Genomic DNA, 20103 nt, shown 5'->3' on the forward strand with positions numbered 1-20103 from the left:
TAAAAGCTCATTGGAAAACCTTTCTGGGAGGCAGTAATTGGAAATACATTGCTACAGAGGCAATTGTCCACTCCTAAGGCCTTCATCTTCATTGCCTCAAATACAGAAAAGACAAGGATTTAAAGTCTTTGTTAGAAACATAATTGCCATTCTTTTTCTATTAATGATGTTTTGTATTGCTTGCCTTGCAAAAAAATATGACCCCGTGTGTATTGAGAAAGTATTCATCTAGACAAGTGACCATTGTTATTCTTATTTGAAAAAAGATGTGAAAGAGCAGCAGCAGGCTTGTCATCAAATGCAGTCACAGGGTAATTTTTCAGTATTGAAAACATGATCTAATACAAGGCTCAAAAGCTAAATTCCAGCACAATGAGCAATGGTTGGACCAGTAATTTTTCATAATGGAGGAACAAACTGTTAAAAGCAAAGAAAACAATGACCTATATATTGATCCTGTATGCATGAATCAATCATGTAAATGTTAAAAACCTCAGAACCTTGTTTATAGCATAATACAGATTATTCATTTCGCTACAAAAGCCTAAACTGCAATTCACGTTTGGATATGCCAAGCTACACAATGGTGCTCCATTAATATTCAAAATTACAATAGACAATTTTCAGATCTTGATATTGTTTCTTAAAACCTGACCTATCTAGACAGCCCTTGTTAGCATAGTCCAGTGGATTTTCATGTCATTAAGGCTGCTTAATTTTTAGGTCTGTGCTTCCCCCTACTAGATATTCTAATTACCCAATGACACTACTTATTGCATACTACTCATACAGTACAGGTATGGGAGAAGTTTTTTAAACTGAAGAAATTTTTTGCAAGTTTACAGGTTAAACACGAATAAATTTGATAATTTAATAAATTTTCAAACATTTTAAGACAACAAAAAATTATCCCCTTTTTTACAAAGCCAGGGTTTTTTTCTGTAAGTTCTCCAAGAAGGTCTCCACCTCTCCCCTTCCAGCCCAATAGAGCACGGCACACTCCCCCACATTGTTTGAACTGATGCCACTTGCCTGCATAGCTGATGTTTTTCCCATCCATTTCAATCAGAAATCTGCTCCAGAGTACAAGCCAACCCTCGTGCTTCCATGAGATCTGCAGCAGCTCTAGGTGACACACATCTCCATGGCTCTGCAGCCGAGCTCTGTGGTGCTTCCCACAAATCTGCTTCCCTCAGGTCGGCCTTGGCCGCTCTGCTCCGAGTGCATGCAGCTCCCTTCATTATGAGCAGTAGGGTCCTGGGGAGGAAGAGCATAAAGAGGAAACACATAGATGGAAATGAGTGATTTTGAGAAGGGAGAAACAAAATCTGCACAGCAGAGCATTTTTAAGCTTATTTTCTTGCAAATATGTGTTCCCTCTTGACAAAGAACAAAAAAGCAAAGCATGGGATTTTAAATAACGCATGACAGGCTTAAGGAAAAGTCAGACAATAATTTCCTGTCTTCTCCTGAGCAGGTATAAGCAGCCATTTGTCCATGGTGGCCAGTCAATACCCAAACAAGAGACGTTTTGGAACTGGAACGACTTACTTGCATAGATGTTTAAGCAGACTGTAGAATTAACTAAAGATTCAAATACAATGCAGCCTATTAAAATTAATTATACTTTTCAAGACTGTCTTCAGAACTTCCTAATGACAAGAAAAACTGTATACAGTGAAAAAAAAATGTAAGTATACTTAGAAGAAAGTCCATGGACATTGTATGTGTTCTTTCTGGACAGAGAACTAGAGAAGGTAATTGTGTATTTAATACAGTTGCACAGAGAAGGTATATGAGACTCAGCTTCAGCTGTGTCTTATTTTCATACCCAGGACTGTAGCTGATGCTGCAGGCCTCAGTTTAGCACAATTTGCTGGATGCTTCTTAGTGTCCTTGACAATGTAAAGAAAAAACCAAAGAAACAAAAAAAATATCCCCAAAGCTTCATTTATGCTGATATCACTTCATCAGTATGTTATTGGCATGCTTACACAGTGTGATAGATGTAAGCTAATCACATGCAAAATATTAAGATAGATGCTGAACAAATGTGTTTCCCTCCCAAAATGTAATGACTGTATGATGCTTTAAGTGGTTCTGATTGTGTTGCTATTAAGGTTGCTTTACATTTTCCACTGGAGCGCTGTGTTCTGTTGCCATATCCATGCTGAACTGTAACCCTTGCATTGATTGAGACAAGCGCAATCACTGGATGCTGAGTCCAACCCAGTAAGCAATATTTATATCATTCCCATCAGAAGGGTGTGCATATGTACATAGTTCAGCACTTGAATAATCATTCCATCAGTGTCTTTATGCCTCTGCAGTTTTAACTGTGATGATTGCTTTAGTATATTGTTATTTACATGTCCCCTCGTCCTCATGTAATGTATTTATGTATTTAGCTAATGCATTTTTTCTAGGTAAAAAGTTATTTTATGACTAAAGCTGTGATGAGAAAAAACCCCAAACAACCCATGGGTGGAACAAAATGAGACCCTTTGTGAACAAAGGGCCATGGAATGACAGAAGATCCCAAATGCTTATTGTCTGGGGAGGAAAGTGATTTATAATGTATGCTGAATTAATTCAGGGTTTGAAAATGAGCAAAAGGGTGAGGTTGATTGTTCCTGGACTGCTTTTGTTAAGAAATCTGGCATTCTGCTCTAGATAAATATATGTGGTGACAGGACCATGGAGAATGGATTCAAACTGAGAGCAGGTTTAGATCAGATATCAGGAAAAAATTCTTTACTGTGAGGGTAGTGAGGCACAGGTTGTGGATGCCTCATCCCTGGATGAGTCCAAGGCCAGGTCAGATGGAGATCTGAGAACCTGGTCAGGTGGAAGGTGTCCCTGCCCAAGGCAAGAGGGTTGGAACTGGGTGATATTTAAGGTCTCTTCCAACCCAGACCATTCTGGGGAAGGGTCCATGTTTAGGTGACTCTTATATGTCACATGATTGGAATAGTCCCACAGCACCAGAGTGTTTTGCAAAATAGTGGGAGCCCAGGAGAAACAGGCAGATAGTTGTCATCTAAATCAACAGTTCCACCATCAGGTTTTGTTTCCAAAATAGATTTTTTTTTTGCTAGCAGAATTAGGTGGATAAACTAGTATAGTGTAACAATTGAATTTCCCACTGTGCTTGTTTAAACAAGAAAGTAACCAACCCGTTTCTTTCATTGCTTTGTAATAATAAAATTGCAGTCACAACAACTGCTGAACTGAAACCACTTGTTTCATGAAGAGGGCTAATTCTAGGGTCTAATACTTAAGTTAGATATAAACAATAACGATTTAAAAGGGATTTTGCTCAGGAACAAAATTTTAGGCATATAATCCCTGGTCTTCTAGTCTCTTCTACATTACCTGACTAGAAAACATGGTGGAAATATAACCTAAGTTATTTGTGTGGTTAGTAGAGGCATGTAAGGCTATATGACAAGATATGTTTCCAGAAATCTGCTTTAAATTACTCCTCTGTCTAGAGCTAAGTTGTCTGGAGTAGAATTTTAAGGTTGAACTCTACCTCCTTGAGATCTGCAGCCCCAAAGCTCCCCATGTTACACACCTAGAACTGTTCTTTCAAGACCAGAAGGTAATTTGTTTTTCAAATACACACATGGAGAAGAAACCTCAAGGTTAAATGTGGGGTTTTTTTGCTGTAAATACTTTCAGGATGAAAAGGAATGGAATATGTTTTCTATGTGTAGTGACCACTCTCACTTCTAGGCTATTGAGCCATCTTTTTCTTGCATTCATTATGAAAGAATATTTAGCTGTATTTTCATTGAGACTAAATTGCATGCATATATTATGTATATTTTTCTTCCACCCCCTGGGTTGCACCCTTCAGGATTTAAGATATTCTTTGCATAATTTTTGGATTCCTATCAAGCTTAAGACAAACTAAATGAACTGCTAAAACTGGAATAGTTTTGAACATGCTCTGAAGCAGACTCCTAGGTCCTAGAGGAATTGGACTAAGTCAAACAAAGAAATGCCTCTGTGGTTAGATTGTGGTGAGGATAAAGCTTTTTCAGTCATAGTTTTAGACTCTTCCTCAACTGCAGTTGAATTCAGGGGAGAAAGGGTGGGTTGCTTGGGTTTTTTTAAATGTCTCTAACAGTGAGTGTTTTTCACAGCAACACCCAAAACTTTGAGAGACATAATGTGCAACTTGAGAGAGACTGAACTCTTAACTGTGAAGATTTGATGTTATAAAAGATGGGTTGAGAATCTGAAATATATATTTATCCAAAGGAAGTAAAAATCAGCTTGCATTTTTTCTCTTGGAGACTATCTTTCTCTCCCCCTGTAAAATAACCAATTTTGGCTGGTTTTGTTCTCCTATTTATCTCAAATGTATTAGAGAAAGGAAAGCAGAATACATCTTCTTTTGTCAAGGAAATTACAGATAAAAGTTTCAGTCTTGGAGTAATCTTTTAAAATTGGCCGTGGCCAAATTCAACAGTGCAACTCAGCCCAGCCAAGTACTTCAGTATGCACATAATTTTATTCACGTACTTAAATCTCTCTGACTTGAAGAGGATTTAAGCAATGTTTAGGTGCTTTGCTGCAACAGTGTCTTAAACTGGTAGATGGAAAATTTTAGACAGAGAAGGAAGGCAGTCTCTATTGGTACATGCCTAAAAATTGGTTTGATTTTTCAGATAATCCTAAATTCTTATTGTCTCCAATTTTCTTTTATTCTTTTGGTGCCTTTTTTCAGAGCATTTTTATTTTTAGGCTCCTCAGTTATACACCACTCCCAGTCTCATTCCAAAAGCAAAATAAGAGATTTTCTAGTCTGATTTCAGCAAGCAATGTTTCAGCAATTGCACATGACAGAGATAATTTCAAGGCAAATCAGACATAGCCTAAACCAAAATGGGTCAATCCTGCAAGAACCCACTCCCAGCACTTAACAGGGTAAATAGACACAATTGCTAATAAGTTATTTTCAAAAGCCGTTAGGTGCTAACCCTAGTGAAAGTAAGTGAAGAATTTAAAAATTGTTACCTGAAAAATGTTACCTTTTGCACAGTCTTTTGAGTTTTTAGTTTACATAAATAGAATCTTAATGTGATGACTGGTCTTTAGTATAATAAATTGTCATTCCACTTTACTGGCAAAAATATCATGAAGTGTTAAGAAGATTAATGTGACTGTCAGGTGAAATATTCATAAATTTAGCTGACCTACCATACATAAAAAGAGATGATAATATGTTTCAAGGTTTATGTACTTCATTTTCTTTGTAAGACACAGCCTCTGACTTGAGTAAATGCATGCTAAATTACAAATATCAAGAGAAAGGAAAAGAGACAAAAAACCCTGTATTTTTTCTTTCTTTAATTTTATTTCAAATCAATCTTTAGAAACAGATCCTTTTACTATGTGTTTACTTAGTCCTCACCCTGATCTGAATTTTTGGACTGCACAGAAGTTATTAATTAAAAAGTTAATAATTGAAAATGGTTTCCATTAAAAGAAAATCCATGGATCAAAAGAGTGGGAGAGGTGATATTGAAGTGTCCTGTGAGCTCAGCTTTGTGCTGTTGCTCTTTTCCCTGTTGAAGAGAAGGAGCTTTCAGCACAAAGCCTGGCTGTGTGGCTCACATGAGGAATGGAGTGTGTGCACAGGCAGCTGGCGTGGGCTCGCTGCTGGCCAAACTCTGCCTGTCAGAGCCTGTCCTCACCAGCACCTTCTGGAGAACAGCATTTCTCTTCTAAAGAGGCACTCTGAAGTGTGTAAGGCGTGTGGAGGACTCACTACCTGCATCAAGAAAGCAAACAGCTCATTTCAAGTGGGCTTTTTTTTCCAAAATATCTTTTCAAGTTAGGAGCATAAACAGCAAAAACTTTGTAGGTGGGGTGCTGCATGCCATAGCTGCACTCAGTTTCACCTTACTTACTCTGGCTTGGGCTTGCACTACGTACCAGCCGGTGTATTCCTAATCTTTTCCCAGGAGATTTAACATGTCAGTGTGATAGATAAGGTGACAATTGTTGTTCTGAATGACACCATTTATGGTTTTCCTTTTCCCGAAAACACTGTTGACTTAGCTAGTCATTGCAGCTAGTCAGGGAGCAGCAGGATTAAGTAAATCTAATTGTTCATTTCATACAATTTTATTTGTTTTAGATAGCCTGCTACATGGGTGTTCAAAGTCTTTAAAGAATTTATCCAGGGATCATGTGGGAAAGACTCTTTTCCTTTTTGGCACATTTTGAATGCTATTGATAAGCACGGAACAGTTCTAAGCATTTATTGGAGTGCTGTGCTGGAGCTTTTTGTTTTCAGTATAAACTGATGGAGATCAACAATTTTTTGATACTCCTAGTACTAAGTGCTTATAAAGTGTTTATATCTATAATTGTGTCAAATTATGTTAATGAAGCACTGAAAGACACTAGTAAATTTAAGTGCTCAAAAAGTGCATTACTCTGAGTGTCACCTAGGGGCTCTTCACATCAGACACTTGGGGGACAATTTTTTTCTTCCAAGCACCTTTAGAGCTCTATGTCTTAAAGTGTCTTTCTAGCATTAATTAAATTTTTAAAAGTGAGTGCCAGGTAAGCACACATGATTTATGCTAATCTTTTGAAATGCAAATGTGTTTTAGACTAAAATACCCTTCCCTTTTTACAACTCACTGCTTTCCTCCTCAATTATTCCCCACACCTTTTCCTATTGAGTATTCAACTGCTAAAAACAGTCATGGGAGAAGCAGGGAATTAACTTCATTAGTAATAATTAGGCAGAAATTAGAACTATTCAAAGGATCAAATACCCATATTAGATTATCTAATAACCTAATGAATAAAAGTCACAGTAGCTAAAAAAAAAATTGCTGTACAAACCTGGGGCACTTTGCGCTTGTTCTTCTGCCTGCCCCTCTCCTCTGGGCTGTTCCTGACATTTCTGCTGTAAGGTGGAAGAGCTTCATGTGGCACTGTAGATATTTAATATGAAGACAGAGGATAGCAAATACAGTTTCTGAAGGACAGTTTGAAGATAGAGACAGCAGCACCAGGACACCAAAATTCATGCTGACCTGAAGAGTTTAAAGAGATAAATGAATAGAAAAAAACCAATCTGGTCTGATCAAAACCAGGAATTTTTAGGAGGATGATGATGATGATGATGATTGTTATTAAATGTCCTACTTCAAGGACTATTCTGTTTCATTACAGAATATTTTATGTGTGAGGATAACAATCCTCACATTACCTAATTCTGACTAGAGCCTATTGAAATTATTTTTTTCACTTTTCTGAGAAACTGTATTTAATCCCTATGTCAATGTGCTGAGAAAGGTAGTAATGATATATCTGAACTTTAAACATCTTTAATCTTTCTCTTTATCTTTCATTCTTGTTACACAGCCTCAGCAATCAGATTTCAACACTCCATTCCTCAGAAAATCTCACAGATTTAGAAACCATGGTGAGATAAGATTCTCCTTTGACCCAGAGGCACATTCAACTGTGCCTTTGGAAAGTTTTTTAAATAGCAATGTCTATTGAAATTTTTAAAATACATAGAATTCTATTTGGCAATGACTAGAAAATATCAGACAGGTGGCAGGAGCCCACAGGAGTGTAGAGGTGAATTGTCTACTCCAGGTAAAGAGATATACCAGTCAGTCCTTCCTGGAAGCATTATCAAAAAGGATCTTTTAAGCCTGGAGTTTGTAAACTGAATTGTTCTTAGCTTCATTCCCTAGGGAAAGATATCTATTTCATAAGTGTCACTCTAAATGTAGCAGGAGTGAGAAAGCCAAGAACTGGGTAAAATTGAGCTTGTTTTAGCAGTTCAAGGTAAAAGACATTGTCAGGGCATCTGAGGCCTTTCCTGGCAATTGCTTACCCTGTGTAAGTGTGGGAGCAGCTTTCAGTGCTGTGCAAAGCAGAGAGCTTTGTGCTCGACAGACCCCAATCCAGCTCTTACCTGCAGGTTGATCCAGTTATCGGTGAAGTCAATTACCAAGGGGCTGATTTAGAATGAGCAGAAAAAAGTCTCCAGAGTATCAAATGTAGAAAAGAAAATTTGAAATGTGATTAGTTTGAACTGTTATTGTCTGCTGTTTGGAAGGAAAGGAATCAGTGCTTTGATTTTCTTCTGTAAGGTTACCTATTATGCACCATATCCCTCTTTTCTGTCCTTCTAGCTACTTGATTGCCTATTTATTTGCAATAGTCTTCAGAGGTAATGAACAGATTAAATTTAGATAGAGGGCTCAGATTCAGTGTTGGCACAGCTCTGCTGAAATAAATGGAATTAGCCAGGAGAGTCAAAATACCTTGTGTTCAGCAACCATAAGCTATACGGACTGTTGATGGCTCCTAAAATCCCTCCAGCAGATGCCAATGTGTGGTCATATGGTGGTGCAATTTTAAAGACATACAGGTCTGAACAGCAGAATTTATTGAAATATAGAAGCTATTATAATACCTGAGTAAAATAATTTTCAGAATGAATAAAACTAAGCTTTTGGAAGAGGGACCAGTGAAATAATTATTTCTGCATTTGAGCAATGTTTCATTTAATAATGTGTTGGGGGTTAGTTTTGGGGGGAGTTTTCTTTTTTGTTTGTTTGCTTGGGGTAAAAGAAAACTGAACTGGTGTGAATCCAGGTCTTTTTAATATGGGGTACATACAGTCCACTGAGTGCTGTGAGTGGTTATAAAAATGGTATTGGTTACTGTTAAATAAATGACTTTGCAATCAAAGCTTCAGCCAACAGATAGCTTCCAGCATTGTTCCTATCGTACATGCTGCCAGGGTACACTAATTCCAGGGTACAACAGTCTTGGAAAATCTCAAATCATCTAGCTGCTTTCCTGTCCAGGAAATAGAAGACTGAGAAGCCTACAAAATCAGGATCATTGAGGTCCAGATTTGAAGCCACTGTCATACAGAGAGCAGGACAGAAAAGGGGCACTAACAGAATGAAGCCAAAAAAGACAGGCTTATAGGAAATAGGAAACAAAGAAATTCCTGGGAGCAGAAAGAATGAAGTTAACTGAATATACATGCCACAATATCCTGGCAGTCTGTACCACTTTTAACTGCTGGCCACAAGGGTTTCTGTGGTATGGCTGCACAAAGCTGTGGCTTACCAGAAGTGCCCCTATGCTTTTTAGGCATTCAAATCCTGAATGCAGAAACGGTGAGTCTTTACTTTTTACTTCCCTATGCCCCATTTCTATGAGGGAATTAAAATTTAGCCTTCAATAAAAATGTCATATTTGATGCATATCTTATGCTGCAGATATTTTTTAATATGTTCATACATGAAATACTTGGCAATTATTTCCCATTTCTCTAAACTTGTATATATCTTCCCTATCCAGACACTAAGTACATAAATCCAACAATGCATTTTTCCCTCTACACCTACAGTAAGTTAGTTTTCATAAGGATGAGAAAGTGCCTCGAGAGAAAACACATAGCTGAGAAGAATTAGAAGACCAAAGGTAATAGATCTTTTAATTTAAGATAGAGCCACTTGCCATTTCTGTTCTTTTAAAAAGCAGTCAATTCTAATTATAGAGATTTATCTTGGATTAAGGAAAAAAAAAAAAAACTAAAGTAAGCACTGATTCTTCTACTGAAACTCTGGTGTTAAGGCTTTTTTAAAAGGGAATTATGTGTAGTGCGGACAGTAAAGAGACTCCCATCAAATTTAGAATTAACTGTTTATGTGATAGAAAATTTGTTCATCTGAAACTATTTTCCTTTTAATTTTACATTGTAAAAGTTGAAAAATAAGAGGCATTACTGACAATTGCCAATGTGGGGAAAGAAAAAAATGAAGTGAAGGAGGGATTTTCTGGAAGAAAAGCATTTCTATTAGTTCTTGAAAGGTAATCAATTTCACCCACACAATATCATAATTCCAATGGAGAAAAACACTTGTGATCCATTTTAACTCAACTATTTTTAGGGTCCAGTGCAAATAGTGAAGGTTTCGATAAAAACTACAGACACCCTGGCTAAAAAATTACTAACATGGAAAGAATCACTATCAGCACAGTTTCAAAGACAACTGTTGAATTTCCTTCTGTTCCCTTTTTTCCTATTCCCTTCCTTTGAGTTTATCATATATTCCTTTTTTCTGGTGGTGTTTGCTCTCCACATGGAAATTCTTTAGTAGTCATGAAAAAATCTTGTATGGTTCCCTGAGATAGCATTTATCATGGGACTGTATATCACTTTCCTTATCTGGGCTACAGATGTGCTGGTCTATATTTGGAGACTTCTTTCTCTTCTGAGCTATCAAAACATCTATGAAAAGGGATGGGACAACAAAAATCAAGCTACCTCCAACTGAAAAGGATTCACAGTCTTTGGAACTTTTAAAATATTAAACTCGTCTTTTGTCTTTGTCACCCTCTTGCTGTAGGAAATGTAAGCTGACTTTATTTAGTACAGTAAAAAGTCAGATTTATGCCAAACTTTCTGGCATTTCATTGTCGCCCACATGGGGAGAAGGGAAAAGATGCTGTACTACTTCTCTGAAAAATCTTGGTATTGATACTGCACAGCAATACTTCCCCTCAGTTTGTTTCTGGGAAAGCGGTAAATAATCAGAACATTCAGTATATTTTATTATGGGTATCGATGGCCTTATCCTGAAAACTATAAGCCGCTCTTAAAACATTTAAATTGTCCTAAATTATCTTAATTTTTCCTCTAAGTAACTTTGGTAGAGGATGGGCACGTGGCCAAAATAAGAATTTGGAATTAAATATTGAGACCTGAACAATATTGGTTTTGTCTTTTTGTTGCTTTATTAGCTAGATTTTCAAACTAATATACTACTGAATCATTAAATGTTGTGTTCTTCCAACTGCATTATACTTTTTTACTCATTACCCTACATTTTAATACAGATATCCCTGGAGTTACATTTTCTTAAGAAAAGAGTCACCAGATGAGAAATCTCCAGGGAGGAACTCTTGAAGGAAAACTTCTGACTGAGCACTCAAAATACTGTATGTACTAGGAAAAAAACCAACTCTGGTAAGTAAAGAGGTATAACTGAGTACTGTAGGCAATAGTAATCCAATTTGAAGCCATTAGAAATCTGAAAGAGTACATACTTTAACAACCTGAAGAAAGGTTCCAGAGTTAATGAACAATTCAATCCATAACTGGCCTGAAAGAGGATTGTTGAATACTTTTGTTTAAGGTATTAGAAGGAGGCTTTGGTCAGAAGGAAAATCTAATGCAAGTTCTGCTTTAAGTGTCACTGAAACAAGGCCACGTGGAGTGTGAACCTGCTGGTAACACTTCCATGACCCCTCTCATCGTTTGCAATTGAATGCTACTTTTACATATGACTAAATATTTCTGCATTATGATCTGGTTAGTTTTTTGGTTTTTTTCAGATTGTTCCTCAGAGCATTATTAATTGTTTTAAATTTCAGATTTAAAAAGAGCAGTCTTGATCTGTTGCTTCTTCAGTTGTCTGTACAGCTACAGTGTAAAAATGAAAACAACTCCTGGTCAGATCCAAGGGTTTTTCAGCTATTGGAATGAATCATAACTAGCAAAGCATCTATGACATGCTTCTTTAAAAAAGCTCGAATTTTTTTGCAAATGGAAAAGCCCAGATCTATAGCAATCCTCCAATATTCTGTTTTTCATTTGTAGCAATGCCAAGAGTAAAAGGGGAGGAACTGTTATTTAAGAGTCTGTGGAGACTGTTTTTGGTTATTTTCTCTAACTCGCTGATGAATCTGCTTTTAACATATGTGGAGAACAAATCAGTTCAGATAATTCAACTTTCTAAACAAAATGTCTGAAAAGAGGCAATGCCTTGTGCAATTACTTGAGCACACGAGCTCTTCATCTTGATTGTAAATAGCTCCAAATATCTACCACACTGAAGAATAATTTACCTACCAGCGAGGAGATGACACAGTATTCACTTTGTTTGGTTATTTATTTATTTATTTTCTGGAAAAATCCTCCGTGAATTAAGCAAGTAACAAGTTACTCATGATAGAATATGTGTGAGCTTAAAGAAAAGGCCCAAGGGCTCCTCAAGGTGCAGAGTTGTTCCTTTTGCTCGTGGAAAGCCCTCATGCAGGCACATTTGAGTGGTGTGGTGTGCCAGGGTGAGCATGGGTGGTGAATGGTTCTTGCGCTGCATTCCCCTGGCTGGGGCAGGCAAATTTTGAAGAATACTTGTCAGAAAGCAGGGGAGATAATTCTTCAACATCAAATTCAGCTGCAGTTTTTGGTAGCTTGTCTTCAGCCCTGGCAATCTGAGGGTGCTAATCTGAGGGACCCACAGATAAGTTATCTTTGTGCTGTGTGCCTGGATCCAGTAGTTCAGCTGTGAATTTAAATAAGCTTTGTTGCATGCTTTGGTCTATAATTACAGGCCTTTCTCCCCCTTTGTTTTCCCAAATGGTCAAAGGCTCTGGCAGGCCCAGTCTGGCCTTTGGGTTAGGCTGCAGCCATCTGCAAGTGCCTGATTGTCTCTGATCACACAGCAGTGCTGGGGAACCATCAGGAATGTGGAAATCCTGCCTTCGGTTGCTGCCTGTGCTTGTCGATTGAATCCACATGGCTAGGAGGTATTTAGGATGGAGATAATCCAAATATTAATTGAAAGCAGAAGCTGGAAGCCAGAATTCCATTCTCCCAGGAGGATGCTGAATCAATTTAGGTTCTGGAGTGATATTTGCTCTTACTTTATGCTTTTTGTCTATGACTTTGTAGTTAGGATGTAACAGCAAAATATATGGGTGTGATTTGTCCTTTTATATGAGGAAACAAATAGATTCACTTTATGTCAGTAGAAAAATTTTATGCTGATTTTCACTGAATCAACCAATGCCGGGTCTTTTATTGGTCTTTTCACCGTGCACAAATGTTTTACTGACTCCCATCACAAACCAAGAGCATTGCAGTCATTCTTGTATTTATGGTTTGACAGGGAACATTGAGACAGGGTCCTACCACGTGATTTTTTCCTCTTTCATGAAATGCAGTCTGAAAAGTACAGCTATTAATGTTTGAAGTGTATTCAAAAGAAATTACGTAAGTAACTAAGATGTCAAGTTTTAAAAAATGAACAGAAGCCATTAAAATAGATTTTTTGTTTGTTTGGTTGGTTGGTTTGCTGGCTTTTTTTCTGTAAGAAACAAATTCCTACTTTTGGTCACTATTTCATAAATAATAACTAAATATAAGCATATTTCTACATTATTTGAATAGTCTAGTATTGCTCTTTACTTTGACTCCTTTTTTCTGTTTACTGGTCAGCATTAAGCAAGCAGTATTGATAATTTTATATGTATTTGCCATTCAGTGCTGGCAAATATACATTCCTTCTTAAATGCAGTGATGTTTATATTTGTAGAAGTAAGGGATATGAGTAAGAAAAAGTAAAGGGTACATTATGGAATTGAAATTACAATAATTTTTTAGGTAGTTATGGTGTAGTTATTCAAGTTGAAATGTAATATTAGCATCTGTGCTGTGTTTTAGGTTTATTTTCAACTTCCTAACACTAAATGAAATGCACAGTACAAATAAAATCTCTACAACTATCAAAGTAAATAGGCATAATACACAAACTCAGCATCTCAGGGGTACTATACCATCTTTGTCTTCTTCACAGTGCCCATGCTCTCTCACATATGAAAGGACTCATTCTCAGCACTTATTTTACTTTATTGGTAACATTTTAATTTCAAAATGAGGGATACTACTTTTAGTGCTAGAATAAAATGGATATGCTTCTTATTGGAAATTAGGACAATGATTTCCAAGCACCCCAGACTTACCAGTGTGTTGTTCTGTCCCAGTTCAAGAAAGCTCCCTTCAGTATATGATCAGCAGTTAAATTGCAGGAACTTGCAGATTAATTTTAATAAACCCATTTCCATGAAGGCATAAGGAAGAAACAATCAGAAATTCAAAAGTCGGAGCCCCCTGATTAATTTTTAATGATTTCCAATTCTTTCTGACGTTCCCAGTATCAACATTTTACTCAGTTATTTGCCCAGCAGTCATCCTATCCATATTTGATATGGGATAATTAGCAACTGGCCTTGAGAAGTGCAGCTCTGTCTACCATCTGCACAATCAATATTAGCAAGTGCTGCAGTTCCTAGGGATATCCATGTATTTTCTGAACAACTCTTGATTTATTGAAAGGGATGTAATGACATGAAAAGTGTTACACTTACAGCCTTCTATTGACAGTGGTTCTGTTTAGCTTCATTAGATGTGATACCAACACCTGTCCAGTGAGATGGAGGCCACCTGTTCATTTTATGTAACTTCTAAAAAACATTAGTGGCTAAAGACCCCTATATTCAGCATGTCATACAATGCCAATGGTAAAAATGAAAGTATTTGTGGTTCCTTGTCAGCCTTCTACTTTCATCTTCTATGCTGTGGTTGTATTAAATGGCCTATAGTGATTTGAAAGCAGGCAAGAGTCCTTGTCCTTTCAAGCAGGCACTTTACGCTTCACTAAGGCACCAGCCTGAGATGGTGCTGCCAGCTCCACTGGTTGGTGTGGTGACCAGGGAATGCACAAGCTGTGAATACTCACACTTGTAGATGGTTGGTAGACACTGGAAAAATAAGGACATTAATGAGCATGGCTTGCCAGTAGCAACAGGTAACATATTAACATAAATTTGCCATTAATACCTAACCAACCCCCTCCCATTTTTTGGTGGTCATGAACATATGAAATTATGCTACACTCCTTCTTTCCCTTAAAAATAACCTAGACAGCCAAAACTCCTCTGTACAGAGCAACTTACATCATATTTTATTAGCCAATTGAATGGTTGGTTTAAAATAACCAGCTACTTGTTTACTTCACATCTGGTAAGACCCTTTTCCTTTATTTTAAGGGAATTTATATAATGAAGAGTAAAAACAGAGAGATAAATGGCATTAAATCTTTGTCAACTGCAGCTAAACAAATATCAAAAAGACAGATCACTCCTGAAATCTTAAAGGGGTACTCTTTTTCTCAAGGCAGTTCTAACAAAGCAGTAGAAAACTCTCCTGCTATTAAATTAGTAAGTCCGTTCTGCATGCATGCATTCTAAATGGGAACTTTTGCTATCTTAGGCAACAATGCACTAATATGGTTTTCAGCCTTATAGAAACAATGATCTTAGTAAGAATATTAAATTGGAAGACACTATCTGATGATATACATTTTATTTCATTGTTAGCAAACTGAATTACGTGCCAAAGGTTTGCTCACAAGCTGAAACCCAGTCAGTTCATAAAAATGATTTAATAGCAGATTCCTGGAGCACAGTATCCCTTTTGCTACTGTGGTTTTAAATCTGGTTTTTCTCATCAAATTTATGAAAACGTTTCTCTCTCTTTTTGGGCATTATGAACAGTGAGCAGGGCTACAAGTGTGTGGGCAAGATGGTGAAACCTGACACATGAGAGCTGGCAGTGCTAAAGTCAGCAGGAAAACACTGCTGAGGGGGAATTCTCAGAGAAAGTACAGCGGGATAAACAGTAAAGTCATTGAAAACAGGCCATAGCATTGTTGCTACTATCCATCTCCTAGACTAAGGAAATTAGGCATTTTCAAAAGAAAGTAAAAGTTTTTGAAATAGATAGTTAATCTTTGAGTATTTAAAATGTGTTTTATTATAACTTAAAATGCATTGAAGCGAACAGTATCTTTTGATACAGAGAAGCCATTAAGAAAGAGTGTTGCTTTTTAATTTTTCTTTTTCCTGGGAGGATTCTTTATGGCTTTATTGCATGATTTTGCCTTGTATTCAGTCATTGTATTCCGTGATTCCTGCTCTACCTTTCTTACTCTTGGCAAACTCTAATCTTGGAACCCAGTTCCACGATTTTGATATGCATATAATTTTATGTAGTTGATGAATCCATCATGCAATAGTAAACAGCAGGGAGGGGCTCAATGGAAACTCATTTGTTACTTTTCCCACTTGGAGGCTGTTATTTTTATAAATTACTTATATTGGACACTGTGGGAGTGCCCTTTTTTCATATACACTGAAGTACTTCACTGGCCCCAGGAGTCACTAAGACTAGTGGATTTTAATAGTTATAGATCCTAAATGGAGGGTTAGAAATTGTTTCTTTTCATTACAATTACAACGAGGAATTAACCCCAAGGGTATCCACTTAATTTCATAATATATAGACTGGAACGCTAATAATGTGTCTCTCCTAAAATGTAATAAAGAAGCAACTGCCCCTTGGCTCCCTGGGGTAGATTTTTGTAAAATGTATTGCAAAAAATGTTACACAAAGAAGATTTTACGTTAACAAGCTTTGTAATGTCACTAGCTCAAAATGCTCTGGAGCTCGTAGGCATCCAATATTGGCACTGGTTTTACAGCAGGAATTTGGTACCAGCACTTTCATGTGGCTTCACTGGCACCAGGCAAAGCTAAGTGAGGGAAGGAGTAGAGGGTAATTTACAATTAAGCACATAAAGAAGTGGAAGAGTGGAGGGAGGAAGAGGGAGTACAGTAGTCCAAAGTAATTACTTCCTTCGAGGTCCACTTGGAGCTCTTCTGCAGCCAAGTTTCCTGTGTTGTTTTAATCTTCCATGCCCTATTGCAAAACAAACCTTGGCCTTACAATTGGCAGCTAGTGAACTCCAGAACATTTGCTGTTGCGTTCGCACTTGTGAGCAGCAAAGCAGCCTCTGACCTCTCAGTCATTATGGATGGTGACTGTGGAACAAATTCCTGGCCGAGATCTTAAATGCTGGATCAGGCTCTGGGTTTAAATCCAGGTTAAAGACATTTCTATTTGTTGATGATTTTAATGGGTTCTGACTTGATACAGCATCCTGGGAAAGCCTGACAGTAAAGGCAGCAAGAAAACTATTACAGTAGCTGTGCCTGTTCCCTCTTGAAAGATAAAAAAACCCAAAAACCAAAACCAAAACAAAAAAAAAAACCACCCCAAACTAAAAAAAACCACAACCACCCAGTTATAGAAGTTTTTTTGTCTGTTTTTTAATGGGATTCTCACAGACCTTTCTAAGATTGTTGGTTTTTAGGAAAATTCATTAGGAAAGAAATGATTGGCCAATTTTTTTTCTTTAATTATGCATGATATGCTCAGAATTCTGTGTACCTGTTTATATTGCAAATATTCTGCTTATAGCAGAAAATTTAAATAATATCCCTGGGTAATCACAGATTTGTTTGTATCTGATATGTTTGTACACACCCCCTAAAACTTAATTCTCCCAGAGTAACTTGAGTGAGTATTTTATTAAAATCTGTGGCTTATTTATTGGACTCCTACTCCCAAAAGCTGGAAATGCAAAATTGTGATCTCTGAACTGACTTTTCTAGATAAGCTGATAGGTCCCATATAATTTATGTAAAAAATTCTTTGTAGATGCAGAACTACCTGTCTTTAACAGAAGTTACTGTTGCTAACTGTTGGAGATATGCCAGTGCAAGAGGGAATAGATGTCTAGAAGGCTGCCAAGAAAAAGAATGGAAATAGAAAGAGTAAGATAAAACTTTTTTTTTTGCCTTTTCTTATTCTATTCCTGTTTTCCAGGAATGGCGATCTCCATCTTTAAAAAAAAATTAAAATCACAAACCAAATGGGAAGGAAATCTAAATTCATAAGTTTTGCCAGCTGGTTTCAGTTAATTTTATTTTAGTGGTGTTTAATTTGGCATTTCTGGGCTTTTTTTTTTCTTCTTTACTAGTTTTAAATTAAAATAGTGAAAAATATTTGCCTAACAGATTTACATTTTAACAACTTTCACCATCTTCTCCATGTTGCAGTTGTAATGTTCTGAAATGTATCCTGAAGCCATTCTGCTGAACAAGAACAATAGCGAGAGTAAAAATGTCAAGGAAGAGCAGGAGAGGCAGAACAGAAGTGCAGCATGAAGCTGAGTTAGAAGCTGAAGGCTGAAAGGGCCTCTGAAGAGAAAAGTTTCAGGATTAATGGAAATTATTTCAGCCATTTCTCCCACTCATGAGTAATTACTTATATGCGGCTGAGTAATAACTGCAACTGAAAGCGTTTGAGTGAATTCAGCAGTCAGCACTGTGATCATGGATCATAATCTGGATCATGAATCATAATTAAGGGCAAATTTAAAATTAAATGCTATGGATCTCTTCAAGAACTTTTTTTTGTAAATAATACAATCAGAGCTCTTTCAGTAGGTGAGTCAAGTTAAAATTGTGTGTGTGTGTTAAAAAATAAAGAAGTTTCTTCCCTTCCTTCTCCCTATTCACAAGTGCAACAAGAGTGAGTCATTCCAAGGGAACTCTGAGATAGAGCAAGATAACAAATGTGATGTACTTCACAAACAATGTTATCTCCTTCAACCAGATAAAAACATAGATACCATAGGTTAGGTGCCAATTTGTTTCACTGAAATTACATGCTGTAAATCACTCCTGCTGTATTGCAGGAGTACCTGCTCATGTTGTGCCCAGCTTCTGCGACCCTGGAGTACATTCATTTGTAATGTAAGAAATGTGTGGTAAAACATATATTATGAAAAATGGAAATACCTTATGTGAGAGCTAGAGGCAGAAATCTGAAGCACTGGCTATTCCTTTTCCCCAGGTATTACAATTCTTGGCCTTTTTGTACTGCCTCCATCTAGTGATAGGTAAGTATGTGCTTTGTTTCCCAGCCTGGGGGGACTTCTGTGATAGGCACCAGATTTTATTCTGAAATCCTTATTCATTTTAAATAAAATATGGATTTCTACTGTTAATTACAGCATGGTGATGTGTTACTTGTCCATTTCATATGTTTTTGAAAAGACATAAAAAAACCATTTTATCATAAGTACTAAGATCATGTTTATGTAAAGATTTGGTTTTGAGAAACTGGATGCAAAGTGCTTTTTATTTTTTTTAAATAATAATACCAAATGTGGACAGTGCCAGTTGTGGTGGATCTCTCTGTGCTGGGGAGAATGTGATGTCCAGGGACTCCTCCCTGCAGAAGGACACTAATATATAGGTTATGAAAAGCAAAACTGATTTGGCCACTTGAGAAAGGCAGAGATAAATGCTTAAAACACTAGAATCAAGTGATGTTTTCCAAAAGGTTAAGTTTTGAAAATGTCTCATCATAAACTTCCATAGGGAACCCATGTCAAAGTAATAGACTGAAATATTTGCAGTGAAGATGGGGTTAATGCTCAGAGCATTGCTGATGGTGAGTGTGATCACAGGCTGAAAGGATGGGGATATAAAGACATGTTTGGGGTGCTCAAATTACTTTTCCCTTTGTTTGGGGAGGAGAGGCAGAGCAAAATAATTGAAATTAGTATTATAGCAGTGCTTCATTTATTTAGATTTCTGGGTGTTCAGCACTCTTTCCCCACCTTTTTTCTTTTTTCTTTGCAATATGTAAACAGTTCCAGCTGGAAACATGTCACCTCCATCTTCTGTGCAACCAGGCAATCACTTTTGGGGGATTAAAAACCCAACTGTTTTACATTTTATATAATAGAGTTGAAAGCATTTAGGAGCCAGTAATTTTAATGTTAGAAGCATGAGCATGTTATTTTGTAGTAAGTTGTGGCTGATATTTGCTCTAAGCAAATGATGAAAAGATCAGCTTCAATGAAGTACATGAGAACAGGGATTCTGCTAATGAACTTAATGTTCTCAGAAGAAAAACCATGGAATCACCTCAGCTGAGGCCTTTGAAAATATCTGCTGTCCCTGATCAAAAGTATCAGTAGATAAAGGAAGGTTGGAAATAGATAGAGCCCTAGAGGTAGGCTCTGGAAAATTCTTCCCTGGTTGGCTTTTATTATGAACTAAAGAGCACTCCAGATTTGCCTTGGGTGCAGTTAAAAGCCTGGAGTGTGAACATCAGGTAAATGCCTGAGATATATATGTATAAAAATAAATTTATATGCCTCTGTATATCAATGAACATAAATATATATGTCTGTCTATAGATATCTGCAGCACAGACTTCCAGTGTTATGTGATTGGAGTTATGTGACTTTCCATATAAACCTTTTCTCTACCTTCTTGTCCAGATCAAAGCTGAGGCAGAAAGCAAAGTCACAGGTAATCAAAGTA

This window comes from Melozone crissalis, unplaced genomic scaffold (genome assembly GCF_028551555.1).
Source record: "Melozone crissalis strain CALT ecotype California unplaced genomic scaffold, PUWL_Pcris_2 ptg000045l_1, whole genome shotgun sequence".
NCBI lineage: Eukaryota > Metazoa > Chordata > Aves > Passeriformes > Passerellidae > Melozone > Melozone crissalis.